The sequence below is a fragment of the Rhinolophus sinicus genome, linkage group LG04 (assembly GCF_036562045.2).
Source record: "Rhinolophus sinicus isolate RSC01 linkage group LG04, ASM3656204v1, whole genome shotgun sequence".
NCBI lineage: Eukaryota > Metazoa > Chordata > Mammalia > Chiroptera > Rhinolophidae > Rhinolophus > Rhinolophus sinicus.
Window position 1 is genome coordinate 182,906,379 of NC_133754.1, and position 18,465 is coordinate 182,924,843.

The following is an 18,465-nucleotide window of genomic DNA, read 5'->3' on the forward strand; positions in this document are numbered from 1 at the left end:
GCTTGGGGCATGCGCGGCTACTCCTGGAGAGGGGGAGTGAAGTGCGGAAATGGGCATCGGCGCCAGGCTCCAAGATGGCGCTGAGCGGCCACGCGCAGAGGCGAGGCCAGGAGGCTGAGGCCGCGGCGGCCTGGCGAGTTACCTGGGGGCGAGGACCCGCTGCACCCGGGTCCTCCCAGCAGACCCGAGAACTGGGTAGCTCATGGCGGAGTCCTCATTAAAACCCTGTTTCAGCCGTGGCCTTGAGGACCAATTAAATAAGAAACGATGCTATAAATTAAATGCTATAGAAATTTCTTCCTAGAAAGTAGAACCAGACAAAATTCTCCTTGTGAGGCCCTCTTAACACAGGAAGAATTTACAAACCACCAAGGATTCCAAAAATCACAGTCAGAAAGAAGCTCATGGCCATGGGTGTCGGGAGGCCTAACCAGGGCCATGTCCTCTTAGGCATGGTTCCTCTCTGGGCCTTGAGTTTCTAGCTGTAAAATGAGACTAGTAGTAAGGCTGGCCCTGCTTTACCTGACCAAGGAAGAAAATATTTCAAGAAGAGAGGGTGTTGGTAAGGCCCAAGATATTAAATGCCCCAAACAGGTCACTAAAGACGAGGCCAGAAAAATAGATCAATTACTGAAATTGGCATTTTACATGATACCTGGTGGCTTTGGCAAGAACAATTTCAGCAGAGTAGTGGGGACAAAAGCCAGCCTGCAAAACGTTTAGGAATGAAAGGAGGAAGTAGAGAAAGTAATTAACATTATTGGGAAGCTAAACACAGGAAGTGGGTGTGAGTGTAAATTGGTGAAACCTAATTGGAGGGTAATTTGACCTTAACGTATACCTCCTCTTTAATCTAAAAATCCCACTTCTGGGAATTTTTCTTGAGTCACCAGTTACGGATTTGCACAGACGTCGAGCCCCAAGGATATTCAGCAACACATCATTTATAATAGTGTTACCATAGTAGTGACCGGTCCTGCAGTCAGCCTAACTTTCCAAGCAAAGTTGCAGCACACATCAGGTGTTCATTAAATATTTGAAAAAGAATGGACAGTAGGCCTTTCTTTGGTTGAGTATTTCTGATACATGGTATAGAATCTCAGATGGCCATTAACGCTGTCGTTATATAGATGTTTAAATGTAGCAAAACGTTGGCAGCATGTTAAAGTTTTTATAAAATGTAATTTACATACAGTATCTCCTGATTTTATAACAATGTATGTTTCTAACAAAACCTAGAAGTAAAGATCCAAAATATTGATAGTGGTTACCTCTGGGTAATTTAAGTTTTATTTTTCTCTTTGTAGTATACAGCTTTTATGTGGCTAATATGTGAAAAGAAAGGAGTGAATGAATGAACAAATAAACACATGAATGCTTCGCTGTGCTGGAGTATTATACCTTGGGTGGGCAAGACAACTGGGGAAACACTTCCAGGGTGAGAAAGTTTTGAGCTGGTACAGCGTATGTCCCAGAGAGGCAGAGGCGGTAAGAGAAAGTAGGGCTCACCAGAGGAGGAGGGAGAAGAAAAGAGGGAGGAGCAGGAGGGCAGCAAGGGGCCCTGGGGTGTTTCTTCAGCCCTCATTCTCCCAAGAAACAACAGGCCCTCTGGGCTGTCCCAGGTTACCCTCCCAGACAGCAATTCAAACTCCTCCACCTATCCTCTGGCCTCTACGCCCCTCCCTCCACCTGGGAAGCTCCTCCCTGTCTTTCTGACCTACAGCCTTCCTTGAAAGTGTTACTTCTGCGGGGGACCAGATCCCAAACCCCTGTTGTTGGCTCTCAGGGGACTGAGTTTCTTTCCTCTGGAGCATTCCTCAAAATTGTAATTGAATAACAAGATAGTAATGCCTGTCTTTGCCCCAGTGGGTCAGTTCCACTAACATGGGGACCACCGCTGTCCCAGAGCCCAGTACTGTGCCTGGCATACAGTAAAGACTAAGTAAATGAATATGTGGCCATCAGCAAGTTCAGTTTCTTGCCTTACAGGCAAGGCAGAGCCCCTTTAAAACTCAACAGGGCCTCACCCTGCCTATCAGGCCGTTCCCAGGACGCCGCCTGCCTCCTACCTCTACTTCTCACTGCACAAAACGTTCAATGTGTATTCAATGAATGTTCAATTGCATTTAAGGAGGCTCTTGCAAAGAGTCAAAAAAGAAGCCATCCCCATTTTTTTCCAGCCTTTCTTTCTTTTAATTATAATTGACATTCAATATTATATTAGTTTCAAGTATATAGCGTAGTGGTTAGACATTTATATAACTTAGGAAGTGATCGGCTATAAGTCTGGCATCATACATAGTTATTACAATATTATTGACTATATTCCCTAGAAGGCATCCCCATTTTAAAACCCTGGCAGCAATTATTTTATGAGCATTCAATTCTATTTAGTAAACAACTCAACTTTTGAATGTTTATACCCCCAAAGATGAAAAAAGTAACTGTAATATATTGCAACACTTTCTGGTGTATAGAGTTCTCAGCATGTGCTAAGCTCTTTGCATGAATCCCCACAACATCCTGGTAGGGCAGGTATTATTGCAACCCACAGTTCACAGATGTAGAAAAGAATGAAGACTCGGAGCCCTTTCATTTCTTTCCCCACTCTGTGCATAGCTGGTGAGTGGTGGAGGTTAGATTACAACCCAGAACTGCCAGATTCAAAAACCCACACTCCTTTCTTTCAATCACTCTGTGCCTCAATTTTCTTGTCTGCAAAATTAGGGTACTAAGGCCTATCTCATTGGGTTGAAATATGACTGAATGAGCTACCCCTTAGAGAGTAAGCATACAGAGCAGCACTGGGTACCTTATCAGTACTTAATAGTCTTCATTATTAACATTGTTCCTAGTACCAGGGTGTCAGGGAGACCACACAAAGGGAGACTGGGCCTTAAAAGATGAGAAAGATTGGTCCTGAGTAACACCATGCCTTAGGGTAGGTTCTAACACACACACACACACACACACACACACACACAATGGTTGGCCATTGACATAAGTGCTGCCTTCACCAAGTTGCCACCAATTATGAGCCAGGCACTGTGCTAGGTTCTGCGGACTGTGATGGTTTCTGCCCTTAATGAGCTTACAGCGGCACCAGAGAGCCAGTTACAATACCCTGTGAGTCGGCTGTGGGTGATGGACAGGGATGTGGGGCCAACAGACAGCCCTCGTGCTTGCAGTTGGGGATCAGGAGGGACAGGAGGGCTTCTAGGCTGAGGTCTGAAGAAAATCAGCCTGGCAAGGACAACCTCAAGGCAAATATAGGAGTGGGAAGAAAGGGGAGAGTCTTCCAGGTAGAAGGAACAGAGCCATGAAGAAGTCCCCAAGGCGAGAGAGAACCTGGTGTCTGATACAGCAAGGGGACAGGGCCAGATCACACAGGTGCTAAAGGGACATGGAGTTTGGACTTTATCACCGGGGCACCAGGAAACCGCTGATGGGTTTTCAGTTGGGGAGTGACTTAATTGGATTTACATATTTAGAAGCTGCCTGGCTGCAGAGTGGACAGTGAGCTGGGACTAGTATTGAGATTCCATTAGCCCAGGACAGCACAACTCACGCATTATCTCTAAGGTGGGCTCCGGGATTGCCCTGGCCATCTGTTTGTGCTCTGAAGTTTAAGACCCACTTAAGAATTCCAGAACTATTTAGAGTAAAGGCGGTACCAGTGAAATACGACCTGCTGGGAAGGGAAAATCCCATGCAGTTCTGGGCAGGAGGCACTACCTCAAAGTCAAGCAGGCAGGCTTTCCAGCTCAGCCCTCATTCATTCATGCATTCATTCACTCACGCATCCATTCATTTATTCACTCAGCCAGCAAATGATTGTCCTGCACCTCCGGTGGGTCAGATGTTGCGCTTGGAAGCAGGGAACGCCACCAAGCAATCCTGCTTTCTTAGAATGTACACTCTGAGTATTGATACTGTACACATAATTACAGAGTAAAAAGTACTTGTAAGATGCTTGGTTGTTACAACAAGGATGTGGTCACCACTGGGGAGAGCAGGGTGGGAAGGAAGGGGAGTTAAAAAGCCCAACCCCATGCCTTTCACATAGAAAGGTACAAATAACTGTTTTATTCAACAAATATTGAGTGCCTACTATGAGCCAAGGAACGGAAGAAAAATAAAGCAGGGGAAGGGGTACTCTAGGAAGAGGTAACATTTGAGAAGTGAATTCAATCCCTCCAGGCCCCAAGATTCTCTGCCTACCCACCCACCCTCTGCCCCTGGGCCTGTGCCTCCACCCAGCTCAGGCCTTAACCCACCCCCACCCGGAAAGGCCCCAGCTCCAAGGTGGACTGAAGACAAAGGGGCCTTAATGAACTCTTTGAAACAGTTTTGTCGGAGCTGGAATTAGAGAGCGGGAAGGAAGGGAAGGACAATGGGATGAAACTCCCGCCCCCTTCCCCAGCTGGAGCCCAGGATGATAAATCCTTCTCCTATACTCACAAGCCTGGCTGTAGGTTGAGCTCCAGTCTTGGGCAGCCATCTCTCCAACCAGGATCAAGCAAGAAAGGTTTTTCTTAGGACCAGCTGTGTGTGAGCCCCACACTAGGCCAATTAATGACTGCTTATTAGAATGTTGTGGAGGGGATTTTGGCATTTGGCATTAGGGTTTCAAATCTTGGCTCTCCTATGCAGTCGCTGTGTGACCTCAGGCCCTCCCTGCCCCTCTCTGTGCCTCAGTGTCCTCCGCCTGGAATACTTGTCTCCCAGCTCTGTGGGGCATAAGCTCCTTCTTATTGTTTAAGCATGAGATTGAGTCTTCTTAGACCGACCTTCTCAGAAGTCCTGATTTTAAAAAAAGAGGCCAGCCTCGTTATTCTCCTTTACAATCCTGGTTGGCTGCCTTCTTGACTGCTTTCTCAACTTGGTATTACACATTCACTGTTTCCTGCTTTGTGGTATAATTCCCACGCTGCCATGCACTGGTTCCATTGTCTCCTTGGCCTCAAGTTGATTTGTGCCAGTGCTTACCCAGGGTAGGTCATCAATAAATGTGTACCCACCTTGAACGAATAGACAGAAAGTGGGGTGATAACAATACTTTTTGCACCTGGTCATTGTGACAATTAAGTGCATCTGACACCCGAAGGAACTTAATAAACAGTAGCCATGGTTAAAATGCCTGCTTTGCACACACTTTTTGTGCTTGGGGCTGGTGTGCCCCTACAGATGGATAGTGGAGATAAAGCAAGTGGGTATTCAGGATTCTGAGATGTAGGTGTTACAGTGCCCATTATACAGATAACAACTGACGTTCGGAAGGGAAGACTGATTTGCCACGCAGTTAAGTACATACATTCATTTTGTGTTTGAGAAGCAAACCAGAACTTACACATGAAGGGCCCTTCAATCAGTTACCTTGTAAAGTTATGATTTATTCTGGGACTACAGTGTAACTCTGTGTGATAACTCATGGAATTATTTTTTTTAATCTGATAGCCCTTAAAAATAAAAATATCGGGCCGGCCCGGTGGCTCAGGCGGTTAGAGCTCCGTGCTCCTAACTCCGAAGGCTGCCGGTTCGATTCCCACATGGGCCAGTGGGCTCTCAACCACAAGGTTGCCAGTTCAATTCCTTGAGTCCCACAAGAGATGGTGGGCTCTGCCCCCTGCAACTAAGATTGAAACACGGCACCTTGAGCTGAGCTGCCGCTGAGATCCCAGATGGCTCAGTTTGTTGGAGCGTGTGCTCTCAACCACAAGGTTGCCAGTTCAACTCCCGCAAGGGATGGTGGGCTGCGCCCCCTGCAACTAGAAAACGGCAACTGGACCTGGAGCTGAGCTGCGCCCTCCACAACTAAGACTGAAAGGACAACAACTTGACTTGGAAAAAAGGCCTGGAAGTACACACTGTTCCCCAATAAAGTCCTGTTCCCCTTCCCCAATAAAATCTTTAAAAAGATAAAAAATAAAAAAAATAAAAATATCTTCTGTCCCTTGAAGATGGATTTGAGTTTTAGAATCAAGATTTATCCAGAGACAAAATACAGTCACGCGCCAGCCACATAAGGACGTTTAAATCAATGATGGTGAGGCTTGTGTAAACAAAGCTACTGTGCTGCTGCTTCTATAAAAATATAGCACATACACTTATGTACAGTACATAAGACGATAATGGTAATAAACCACTGTTACTGGTTTATGTATTTACTACACTATATGTCTAATCATTACTTTAGGGTGTACTCTTTCTACTTATTAAAAAAAAAGGTTTCTGTAAATCAGTGTGCCGTGTTAACGCCAGCAGTCATATACGTCTCGTGTTTACGTGTCTTGATTGCATAATTTTCTCTTGCGCTTGATTTAATCACATGTTGTTTTATAGATTTAGTGTATTCTAAGAGTAGTGTTTATAAAGTCTACAATAGGGACCAGTGACATCCTAGGCCCACTCACTGACTCACTCAGAGCAACTTCCAGTCCTATGAGCTCCACTTACGGTAAGTGCCTGATACAATACAGGTGGACCATTTTTTTATCTTTTATACCATATTTTTACTGTACCTTTTCTATGTTTAGATATGATTAGATACATAAATACTTACCATTGTGTTACAATTACCTACACAGTTCAGTACAGTAACATGCTTGTACAGGCTTGTAGCCAAGGAAAGATAGGCTGTACCATACAGCGTAGGTGTGTGGCAGGCTGTACCATCTAGGTTTACACTCTGTGATGTTCGCACAACAAAATCGCCTAATGACGTATTTCTCAGAATGTAGCCCTGTCGTTGAGCGGTACATGACTATCAATGATTATGTTGGGGCTTAGAGGGGTGATCTCTTCCGATCTATAAAATGGGTTGTGAATATGACTTTTGTTCCAGTTAAGTTGGAAGAATAAACTCATAAGAATGCCCAATAAATTTCCTGGAATTGAAGAATGATGAAAGAAGCCACGTTCCACTATATATTAAGACATAGATAAAGTAAAGCCAGATGTAAAAGATGACATGCATGATTCTATTTATATGGAATGTCCAGAAAAGGCAAATGTATAGAGACAAAAAGTAGATTAGTGGTTGTCTTGGGGCTGGCAGTAGGAATGAGCATGAGGTTTTTTTGGGGGGTGATGGAATGTTCTAAAATCAGATTGTGGTGATGATTGTACAGCTTTGTAAATTTACTAACAACCATTGAATTGTACATTTAAAATGAGTGAAATATACAGCATGTGAATTATACCTACGTGAAAATGTTAGAGAGAGAGAGAGAGAAAGAGAAGTAGTCCAAGTAAAATAATATAAAGAATGTGGAACTGATACTGAAATAGTCATAGATATTAATCCAACTGCATAGTAAGTACAGAAATAAACTTAAGTATGTGTTCTTTTTGTGTTTTTTTAATTAAAGTTTATTGGGGTGACAATTGTTAGTAAATTTACATAGATTTCAGGTGTACAATTCTGTATTACATCATCTATAAATCCCATTGTGTGTTCACCACCCAGAGTCAGTTCTCCTTCCATCACCATATATTTGATAAGTATGTGTTTTAATATATGTCAAGGGTGATAATTCAGAGCAGAAGAGAATAAATTGTTAAATAAATGGTGTTGCCTTCATATCCCTGTAAGCACACACACTCCACTAGTCTATGAGATTTGAATGAAGGGCATATCATTTTCATTTTTGTAATCCTAAGACCTAGCTCAGTGCCTGGTAACACAGAGTATCCACTCCATAAGAGGCTAAGCTGTCAATTCTTTTCAATTTTCAAAGTCTCAGAACAAGGGAATTCTCATCTCTTAAACAGAAAATTCCTCACAAATACTCCTGCCTGACCAACACTTTCTTGTATCTAAAATGTACATCCATTCTACTTGGGACGCCAACTTATTCTCTCTTTCTTTTTATTTAACTCTAACAACTTACTTGAGATATCCTTTATGTCCCATATCATTCAGCTGTTTAAAATATACAATTCAATGGTTTTTAGTGTATTCACAGAAGTGTGCAACCGGTACCACAATCAATTTTAGAACAGTTTCATCACCCCCAAAAGAAATCCCAGACCACTTATTCATTCTAACTGACCTAGCTTAAACTTCACCTTCTCTGATTTCTGCCAGTAGATTTATTTGTTCTGTTTTCTCTAGTCCTATTGAATTTTGTCCATACCTATTACAGTTTTTGCCACGGACTATGATGTCATTCAGGACATGGGCATATTTTAATCAGCTTTGAATTTTGTATGACCAATGTAGAAAAGTCTAGACCCTATCATGGCCCACAGGTCCTATAAGACCTGAGCCTCCAACACTCTCTGAGCTCCTCTCCAATTATTATTATTATTTTCTTTTTAGATTTTTGTTTACTAAAATACAGCTAACAAACAATATTATATTAATTTCAGGTATACATCATAATTATTCAACAGTACCCACCTAGCACTATACAGAGTTATTCTCACATTATTGATTTTATTCCCTATGCTAAAGAAGCGATCACCATGAGAAGTCCAACAACTCTCTCCAATTATTTATTTACCCCACTGTAACAACTTCACCTCCTTGCTTCTCCTAAAACATGCTTCTGCCTAAGGACTTTGACCTTCCTGTTTCTCTGTCTAGAATGTTCTTCCCCTGATGGTCACAATGCCTTCCACCCCCCCTCCACTTCCTGGAGGTCTCTGCCCAAATGCCAGCTTATTAGGGAGACCTTACCTTGTCTGTATTTTGTTCAAAGAACTTGTAATCATCACTGCTGTCTGGCATATATTAAACACTCAATAGATCTTGACTGATTGAATATGGTTGTATGTAAACAAATTTTCTTTTAAATATGTCAACTCCAGTATTTCTTTTGTCATTGTTATGAATTGCAGCACCAGTTCTATTCTGAAAAAAAAAAAAAAAAGTGATATGTAAACAGTTGTTTGGGTAAAATTAAACCTTATGAACCTCAAAGTTATTCAATGAGAGATAGCTCATGTTCCACCCGTGCTTACATTTGCTATCACTTTTTAAATTTTTTTAAAAGATTTTATTGGGGAAGGGGAACAGGACTTTATTGGGGAACAGTGCGTACTTCCAGGATTTTTTCCAAGTCAAGTTGTTGTCCTTTCAATCGTAGTTGTGGAGGGCAGAGTTCAGCTCCAGGTCCAGTTGTCGTTGTTAGTTGCAGGGGGCACAGCTCACCACCCCTTGTGGGAGTCAAACCGGCAACCTTGTGGTTGAGAGCCCACTGGCCCATGTGGGAATCGAACCAGCAGCCTTCGGTGTTAGGAGCACGGAGCTCCAACTGCCTAAGCCACCGGACTGGCCCTTGCCATCACTTTTAACTGGAAATTTCACACGAAGACTTAATATGTATTGAATCAAAAAGTTTGCTGGATCAACTGACCAATCATTTGGAAAAAAAGTCTAATTTTATCCCTGCCTCACATCACACTCCAGAATGAATTCAGATAGGTTATAACTCGTAATGTTAAAAAGGAAGCTATACCAATACTAGAAGAAAAAAAGGGGTGAGTATTTACACCATCTTGGGATGGAGGAGTTCTCTCTAAGCATCACCAAAGGCAGAAAACATAAATTTAAAAAAAGAAAAAGAAAAAACAAAAGATCAAGGGCAACTACACAATAATAAAAATAAAATACTTTAGTGAGTCTCTTCCAAAATTAAAATATCACTAAAAAGACAATGAGAAGCAAATAACAACCTAGGGGAAAACATTTTGCAATATATAAGAGAGACGGCTTATATGTTTAATATGTAAAATACACTTATAAGCTGACAAAGAAAAGAGAAACATCTCAATAAGAAATAGGGCAAATTGACAGGAATGGGCAATTTGCGAAAGAATGAATATCATCAGACAAGAAGCAGATGAAAAACGTTTTATCTCACTAGTAACACCAACTCCGATATAAAATTTTCCACCTACCAAGTAGCAAGTTCCGAGAACGAGGCGAGGTTCAGTGAAATACACACACATGGCAGGAGACCACCTGGACAATTGGGCAACATGGTAAAAACACTTATTACTTTACATACTCTTTTTCGCTCAACAATTGTGGCTCTAGAAATGTATTCTAAGGCAATAGTTATGTATGTGTGCCAAGCTTTAGTTGCTAAGATGTTCATCACAACTTGCTTCTAACGATGAACTAGTAGGAACATCTTAAATTGCCATTGTCGAGGTTTAGTTAAATTATAACACATTTACCCAACAGAAAACAACACAGCAATGAAAAATGGCACGGGAGACTATCTAGTAGCATGAAAAGATATTGAAAGAAAATTGTTAATGGGAAAAAGTACACTACAAACCAGTTTTGTACTATAATCCCCTTGTTTTCAATGTACATGAATGCATGTTCTATGATACACAGGTTATATTATGTCGGTCATGTAGGTAGGTTATATTAATACTTGCTATTTCTTTCTTTTTTTTTTTTTAACTTTTATTTTAAGTGTGTTTTTACAGGACCCATCAGCTCCAAGTCAAGTAGTTGTTGTAATCTAGTTGTGGAGGGTGCAGCTCCCAGTGGCCCACGTAGGGATTGAACCGGGAAACTTGTTAAGAGCACTGCACTCTAACCAACTGAGCAAACCAGCTACCCTCGTACTTTCTATTTCATGATGGTGGGATACCTGTATAACCTTTTTTGCCTTATTTTAATTTTCTAAATTTTAATTAAAATGATATTATAACTTTTTAATGCCCACTAAGGAGCCAGAGCACAGTGTGGGGGCAATGAAAAAGGAACCGAGTGACCTTTGGGATCTGGCACCCAATTAAGACAATGGTTGTCTTAATCCTAGTACTTCCTCTGTGCTGAGAAGTGTGGAAGAAATCTACCAGGAGCTGGCCAGAGGCAATCTCCTGGGGTTCTAGAAGACGCAGAGACAAGTGTTGGTGTGTTCTGGGCTCACCTGGCAGTCAGGTACTGGGTAGCAACCCTTCTGTATTACATTAAGGCCAAAAGTGGCGCAGGGGAGTCAGAAAGGCACAGGTTCAAATCTCGACTCTTCTATCCTTTGAGTTTGGGGCAAGATTCTTTGACTATCGATTCTTCATTTGATTCAATTCTCCCAACTGTAAAATAAGGACATAATACTATCCTGAAAAGGTTGATGGGTGGGATCAAAAAAATAATGCTCAGTGAATGCGTCTCATGCAGCTAATGCTCAATAAATCCTAGCTATTTATAGCTGTACTGCAGTACACACAGATAACTAAATAACACGGTGCTTTGGATGTTTTGGAAACTTCTGGTTCCCAGAGGGAGCCTGGCCTCAGGATTACAGAACATCCTGAGCCTGTCAACTTTTGGGTGGGGTGGAGGGAGGCATTTGCCTTGCCCCCACCTTGCTTGCAGCAGGTTCTGGAATGGAGTAGAGTTGCACAGTTGCCTAGTAACACCTCTGGGAATCCAGGAAGTTAAAATTTTGGAAACTGTAGAGGAAAGGAAAGGTGGGGTCTGGTATGTTTGAATTTAAGCTGACATGTGCCAAGTGGGTGTTGTACTTAGGTGAGCTACGTGATTCTAAGTACTGGAGCTCAGGTAATTTTGTTTTTGAATGTAATATACCCATAAGTTTCAAAACTCAAAATGTACAACTGAGTAAAGAGTAAAACACCTCCCTGGAATCAATCATTATCCTCTCGTTTCTCATCACCCAGTCCTCTCCCCAGGGATGGCCGAGTTATCACTTTCATGGAGTCCTTCTGTTAAGTCCTGTGTTCTAGGTATACAGGCAAATAAGTGAATGTGTATTTTTTTTTCTAACCCCACCCCCTTCATACAAATGGTAACATACTAAGTACTTGGTTTAGGACTTTGATTTTTTTTTTCCCCCTTTACTTCACCACAGCTCTGGTTCCCTACTTGTTTTGTTGGTTGCAGAGTGATCCAGAAACCTAAAGAACGTGTTATGTTGTTTCCAATCTTTTGCTTTTACATTGTTGCAATGAATTGCCTTGTACAGGTACCATCTCACAGTGGAGCAACTAATCGGTAGGATACATTCCTATTAGGAGAACTTCTGGGTCAAGGGTATGTGTTTTTGTACTTTTGATGGATATTCTTATGGCTAAATTGCCCTCCAACACGGTTGTATCCATTTAAGCTGTAGGGAGGACCTTTCCTCACATCCTCTCCCAGGTCGGGTGTTTCCAAACTTTTGGATCTCAGGTTGGTGAGTTTAAAAATTAAAAAAATAAAAAAATAAAATATATATATATATTTTTAAAAGGGGTATCTCAAGGTAGTTCTAATTTTTTATTTGTTTTATGAAGCTCCCCTGGACTCGTCCTCACTTATCCTCTTCTTTCTGGGAACCAACCTGACCCAGTACAGCATCACGTCGGAGCACCGCGTTCTGGCTGCTGCAAGCAAGGGATTTGAGGTTTGTCCCTCTGCTTCCAGAAGTGTCCTTTGCTGATACGCCCAGAAATCTGTAGCCAGGGAATCTGCCCTCTCTTCCTGCACACATCCTGTTCCTCCTCGACTGCTTTGGCTGTCCAGACACCTATTCATTCTGTGGTTTGGGGCTCAGCTGACTCCCAGTTTCATCATGAGAGTTTTCATTTTTGTTTCCTATACTGTTTTTGGACAATTTGGGAGGTAAAAGCAGAGAAAAGATGACCCTTTTGTCCTCAAATGGAAAATCCTAAAACAAAATAGGCAGGTGTTATTATCACCCATTTTACCGATGTAAACACTGAGACTTAGGCTGGTCAAACGGTGACCCCACAATCTTGGTTCCAGCTATAACTCAGTTATTTTCCTTATGACCTGAGGCAAATCACTTCTCTCAAGTCTCAGCTTGTTCATCTGTGAAACCAAGACACCGTGACTTTCAAATGTCTTAGAAGGAGCCCAAAATCCCTCAGAAACTGAAAAAGAAGGGAGAAATGGAAGGGAACAAGAGGTGATGGTGGGGCCTCCCCCAGAGAGAGCTCAGCTTTTTACCGGTGTTGACACCATTGACTTATGCCTGAGATTTATTTTGTTAAGAGGGTAATTAATGGGGAAAAACAAACAGAAAAAAATAAAGAAAAGGAAAACTACTGTACTATGTCAGAGGGTGCAAACTCGTGGCCCATAGGCTGAAAGTGGCCTGACCACATGTTTTACTTGTGGTCATAGGAGTATGTAAACATACGAGTATGTTTTTAAAGTGTTTAATTAGTTGCTAAGTTCTAAAAATCCAGAGATTTCACATCAAATTGTATATCTCCGGTTTCTTTGGAAAAACCAAAGATCTGGTTCAAAAATCACACAGATGTAGCAAGCCCCAGATCCAGAAACCTGCCTCACTAGGGCTCCAGTGGCCCCAAATGCCCCCTTCTAGCGACAGTCCGCCCAAAGGCAAGGGCGACCACACTGGAGACTTCTAACAGCATAGATGAGTTTGGCCTGTTTTTGTACTTTATACAAATGAAATCTCACTGCCTATCCTATTTGGTGTCTTGTGTCTTTCACTCAGCACAGAGCTTGCCGGCTGTATTCACATCACGGGACACTATAGTTTCATTGTGTTCTGTTGTCTCACTATCTCATAACATTCATCTGATTGTTGATAGACGTGTGTATTGTTCCCAGATTTTGGCTATTACGAATGTCGAATGTTGCTGTTTTACACATTCCTGCACACACTTATCACACATATTGGTGTACAAATGTATGCATTTCCGTTGGGGATATAGCCCAGAGTAAAATTGCTGGGTGACAGAGTAACTCAGCACCAGTTCAGCTTTGGTAGGGCTGGCACAGTTTTCGAATTTCCTTTTTTTTAAAAAAATTTTATGAGTTTATTTGAGCCAAATTGAGGACATAGGTTGGGGAAGAAGATCTCAAATGCTCCCAAGCATACGTTTTGCAGTTTCTTCTATGCATTTGAAATTAAGGAGGGGATGTAAGGAAGATCACGTGAAGGTGGGAGAAAGCAAGGCGAGGATTGGATTACAGGTTAGTTAACAAGACTATGTGCTCTCCTGGGGCTGGTTAGGGTTTATTTCAAAGCTATGGTTGTACCAACTTGCCTTCCACTAGCTGTTGGGAATTCTACTTGCTTGCCTTACTTAGCTATTACCTGACAGGGCCCAAGAGGCACTGGGGTTTGTGACTTCCAGACAAGATGCCTTCTACAGGTTTTTCAAACTCCTAACCGTCTATCCTTTTTTGAAATGAGTGAACAATGAATGGCTGCTCCAAGTCTTCTCAAAGGTACTTGCTTTCCCCTCTTCCTTTGTAATTCTTGATTGGGAGTCTTTTATTTCAGTATTCATGTATCCCTCCAAGCTGAGACCTGGAGGTTGGGAAGGAGTGAGCCAGACATGGTGGTGGGGATGCAGAAATTGAAGAATGTTCCAGGCTGAGGTGAGGCAAGGTCACGTTTTGTTTTTCTAGAGGCCAAAGGAAAAAAGAAGAGGACAGTTTCTCAATGGGGGCTGCATGATCCCGGGAATTTGGGAAAAGACTGGGGATTGGGCAGCTGGTGTTTTAAGTCAAGACTAGGAGGGTCCTAGAGAGCACAGACAAGGAAATACCGCCCTGCCCACTCGAAACCTAGAAGGCCCTATAGAGAAATGCAGAGAGCAACTAAAAGAAGTTGATCTTGATTGGAGGATGGGTGAAAGGGATGAGGCTGGGGGAGGGGGGTGAGGTGTGTGTCCCACTGTCATGTAAATATCGCCTCCAGGCCCTGTGGCTCCAGGGCGGGTTTAAATCTCCGTCACCTGGGGCAGCGTCAGTTTTCAGCTTCTTCCTGACGTCCATCCTTCTTTGGGACTCGTTCTCTGGCTTTCCTCACAGTATGGCACCCAAACGCCAGTCTTCAGTCCCACCTCAAACGAAGAAACCAAGACTGCCTCCTGCCCCCAAGCCGGAGAAGACATCGACCTCTCTGGATTTGCCGAAGGGAGGTATGTCCCCACACTACATTTTATTGGAGATTTGAGGGATTTGCGAGGATTGACTCTTAAGTTATTTATTTATTTTGCCCAATCCCTTTTGAGAGTTTTAAGATGTGACCCTCAAATTCCACTGAAGGGTTTTAAGCATGGGGTGAGTAGATTAGGTTTATGTAAAGAACCAAAGGAGTGAGACCTGGGGAGACCTGGAGCACGTGAGAGCTTCTCCCTGCCCCCACACCAACACTCCCAAACACCTCTCTTGGGTTCCCCATCTTGGTAAGAGGCACCACTAGCCAGCCTGAGGCTGGGCAAACACGTGCGACCCCTTTGCTCTCCTTCACCCCTCCACATCCCGTCAGATCCCCAAGTCCTGAAGGTTCTACCCCCTCAATCTCTCATTCCTCCACCCCTCTTTCCTGCTGTTGCCGCCTGCCCACAATTCTAGCCGCCGCCTCCTCTTCATTTGCTTCCAGCTTCCTCCTCTTCCCTTCCAGCCTGAGCAGAGCCAATCACGTGACTCCCTGGCTTAAAATCCTGGCTTTCCCATTGCCCTTTGAGGTATAGACAGAGACTTCCAGGGCCCTGCCCTCCTGGGCCTGGTGGGCCTCTCCAGGGCCATGCTCCCTCCAGCACCTTTTACTTCTCTTCACCTCTTGGTGCTCTATGCTCTCACCTCCGGACCCAGACACCCACTTGTTCTCTGCCCGATCACTCCCCTCCCCTCCTCTTACCTGTGTGTGTACCCTTGTTCTCCAGGTCTCTGCTGAAAAGTCACTTCTTGCACGCCGGCTCCTTTGAGCTACAGCTGCTGCGTGTTAGGAACCCCCTTCTGCCCCTAGCATCTCCGGAGTCAGCCTAGCTCGGCCCTTACAGTCATTACATTGTAATTGTTAGTTACATATCTGCTCCTCCCCGCCATTAACCGTTAACTTGGAGGTGAGGAGTACATTTTGCAGACACACAGCTTGGCGCCAGGCACAAAGCGGATTCTTCTGGTGATTAGGCCTCCCTGATAGAGTTGGGATGTGGCGGGGCTTTCGTGGGGGCTGGGTTTGGATAGGTAGAAGGCAAGATAACACTGTCCTAGGAAAATGTGATAGCAGGCTGGCTCAGCTCAGCAGGGAGGGGCTCGGAGTCGTTGAATCTTTCTAATTTGCTGATGTGGCTGAGGTCCAGCTATGCTCGTGGAAGGAGCACTGGTGGCAAGTAGGACTTTACTGGGTCTTGGTCCAATGGGATGCAAAGACCTGCTCAGCTGATGCCCCATTGTGGTAAAGCTGGATGGCCATGGTTTGAAACTTAGCTCTGTCTGGCTGTGTGACCTTGTTGGGCAAGTGACATAACCTGTGTTCTTTCCTATTCTGCAAAATGGGCTCAATAGCACCTATCTGCTAGCCTTGCTGTGAGGCTTAAATAGAAGTAAACACTTAAGACAGCGGTGGCACACAGTCTGTGCTCTTGAGATGGGTTGTAAATTCCTTGCCACTCGTGAACAGCAAAATGTACACGAGTCTTCCTTCCATTTATCTTCCCGGGAAAATGAAGAGGACCAGAAGTGCAACCCCAGTCCTTCCGAAGTGGTTCATTTAGACCCAGATAACCGCTTATGCCACTCACTGGGCACTGGTCTGCCAGGCACTGTGCTAGGCACTTCTGTGTCCACCTGCCCTCATAACAGTAGCGCGCTGTAGATAACCCCATTTTACAGATCAGATAAAGGAGGCTCAGAGGGGTGTGTGTGTGTGTGTGTGTGTTGGAAGGCCCTCCGAGCTAAGATTTCCTGGTCATCTTGGGATACTGCTCCCCTGTAGGGAACACCAACATCTCTCTGTTCCAGTTTTTAAGCTGTGGGGTTCTCCTTCAAAGGAAGCTGGGAAAGAGAGGAGAGGGAGGAATTCTGAGTGAGGTAAGAGGCCAAGGAGAGAATGTTGTAATCGGGAAGAGACCACAGTGAATAATGTACAGTGGATGAATGATCTCTTGGTGTATCCATGCCACTCCCTTGTTTACTGAAACACTTGCCCTTTCTCTTTCTCTTTCTCTTCTGCTTCCTAGTGTGTGCTCCTTGTATTCATCTGCTTTTTTGTATTAGTTCCAGGTGCACAAAACATCAGAATGACATTTACACCCCTCACAACCCCACCAAGTCTATTACCCATCTGACACCATACACAGCTATTACAATACCATTGACTGTATTCCCTATGCTGTACTTTACATCCCATGCCTACATATATATATATGTACATATATATATTTTAATTATAGTTGACATTCGATATTAGTTTATATTAGATTCAGGTGTACAGTGCAGTGGTTAGGCCTTTGTATAATCTATGAAGCGATCCCCCTCAAGTCCAGTACCCATCTGACACCCTACACAGTCTTTACAACATTGACTCTATTCCCCACACTGCATTTCACATCCCCATGACTACCAACTTGTACTTCCTAATCCCTTCACCTTTTTCACCCATTCCCCAAACCCCCTTCCATCTGGCAACCATCAGTTTGTTCTTTGTATCTATAGTACTTTTGTTTTGTTTGTTCATTTATTCTGTTCTTTAGATTCCACATATAAGTGAGATCATGTGGTACTCGTCTTTCTCAGTCTGACTTATTGCACTTAGCAGAATATCCTCTAGGTCCATCCATGTTGTTCAAATGGTAAGATTTCATTCTTGTTTATGGCAGAGTCCTTGCGTTCATCTTGAGGTGCTGTGGGAAAGGTCAGGAGGAGGGGCAGGATGGTCCGAAGTGCTCCTTGGAGCCTCTGCAGAAAGTGGGCAGATCAGGCACTTAGGAGATGCTGTGGGTCACTGGTACCTACACCTGTGAGCAGGTTTTGTGTAGCAGCAACCCTCAGCAGTGTTTTTCAGACTGTTTCATCCTATTTGTGGGTCACGAAATCATTTTGTGGAGTGCTCCCTGCATTTAAAGAAAATAGAAGATTAAGGATTATGTCACACGTAGTAAGAGTAAGCATTGTTTTTTGTGTAGATATGTCCCAGGTCCTGATGTCAATCAAATGTACATCTTACTGTAGGTCATGTCAAAAAATGGGAAAACTCTGTCTTAGGGCAGGGGCTTTGCTATCCACTAGCCTGGTTTAGAATCTTGTCTCTGCCACTTGCATTAAAAAAACAACAAAAAAAACTGAATTTATGTTCTCACTTCAGCAGCACATATACTAAAAAAACTGAATTTATCTGTGAAATGAGGATATTAATAACTACCTTGTGTTTCATGAAGATTAAATGAGAAAATGCATGTGCTTATCACAGCCTGTGGCCCATGGTACATGCTTCAGCAGTGCACTTAGACCCTGGTATTTCTTTCCAACTCTGTTCACTGACATCACAGTGGTAGGAGGAAATTGTGCATGGAGAGAGTATTTATACACCACTAAAATCAGCAAATGCTACAAATCAGGGTTTATTGTTTATTGTTGGGTTTATGGGTTTATTGTTGTTGTTCTCTTCTGGGAGCTGGTTGTCATTTACTAATCTTCCTCTAAGCCTGTTCAATTGGGATAGGTATGAATTGACCTGGACTCGATGAGAATCAGGTTTGGAGGGG

The 18,465-nt window shown here is 43.3% G+C and overlaps 1 long non-coding RNA gene across 1 annotated transcript; it reads right to left on the bottom strand.

Annotated features, from left to right (window-relative positions):
* Positions 1-8,107: 8,107 nt before the first annotated feature.
* LOC141571374 (uncharacterized) lies at positions 8,108-11,119 on the bottom strand. Its single transcript, XR_012496124.1, has 3 exons — positions 10,899-11,119; positions 9,907-9,970; positions 8,108-8,857 (listed from the first exon to the last, which is right to left on the bottom strand). It is a non-coding gene; the product is annotated as an uncharacterized LOC141571374 (long non-coding RNA).
* Between the last annotated feature and the right edge of the window lie 7,346 nt (positions 11,120-18,465).